The sequence below is a fragment of the Galeopterus variegatus genome, unplaced genomic scaffold (assembly GCF_000696425.1).
Source record: "Galeopterus variegatus unplaced genomic scaffold, G_variegatus-3.0.2 Scaffold1530, whole genome shotgun sequence".
Lineage (NCBI taxonomy): Eukaryota > Metazoa > Chordata > Mammalia > Dermoptera > Cynocephalidae > Galeopterus > Galeopterus variegatus.
In genome coordinates this window covers 255,405-256,544 of record NW_007727641.1, presented here as the reverse complement: position 1 = coordinate 256,544, position 1,140 = coordinate 255,405, and positions in this window count along the sequence as shown.

The window sequence follows — 1,140 nt, the reverse complement described above, 5'->3', positions numbered from 1 at the left end:
AATAATAATAATAATAATAAATGCTTTTATACTCTGGGAGCCTCACTCTGGGGATGAGAAAAGAAACAGAAGAGATAATGGATCAGCAAAATAAACCCAAAAAGAAAAATTAGGATAGTTAGGATTAGTCAAATGAAAATGGAGAAGGGCTTGGTAAATGAGTTCTTTTACAGATTCAGCAATTTAAATAATAGAGTCTCTCTGATGAAGTCTAGAGTGTCCATTTCAAGGAACACTTTTCTAAACAGCTCTGTGGAGACTGGAACCAGCTACCAGATATGATCCCTGTTCTGTTTTAAACAGGTTAGAGATGCTAAATGAAAAGGTTAGGGTGCATTTCTGTACAGATAAGATAGCCCAGAGGTTTGGGAGTAAAATGAGAGGTAGGAAGGGTAAAAGTGAGTTATTTGATTGTCAAAGTTCATTTTGCATATTTAAATGATCTCAAATACTGAAGAGACTATCAAAGACTATGATATTGAATTTCAGCAAAGAACAGACAAAGAATTTTGCTCTGAAAGGACATGAAGCCCTTCTAACTGGGCAGAAGTCCCCTGTGAGCTGGGAGGGTCTAGGCAAGCCATTCGCCACCCTGGGCCTCAGTTTCTTCCCCCTTAAGATGAAGGGAATAGACATGATGTACTCTGGGGTTCCTCCCCACTCAAATTTATGAGTTTATGATTCTGTTCCAAGAAAAACAAAAATCTATTGAGAGTTCAAGAAACATTTTCAGAAGATTAGAAGGAGAATCACAAGATAAAAATTTAATCAATTTCTCATAAAATAAATAAATAAAAGAAATCTTGACAATTATCATGATCAAATGCTAAAGAGGAAATCGTGATCAGTTATATTTTTCTTCGAGCAAAAGAAGCAACAGAAGTGATGATGACCTCTACTACTGAGCTGGTGTTCTACGCCCTGCATTTATGCGTTCTCTCTCATCCTCGCTGTCCCTCTACAAAGCAAGTCATGACATCCTCATTTTGCTGATGAGGAAATGTAGCCTCCAAATGATTGCATAACCTCTCCAGTTATTCCTCTTTTAGTCATTGTTGGAAGGGAGAGAAACCAGACATGAGGTGATTTGATTCTAAATGCCTTGTTCTTCAGGGTAACCAGCACCACATAGAGAAAAAA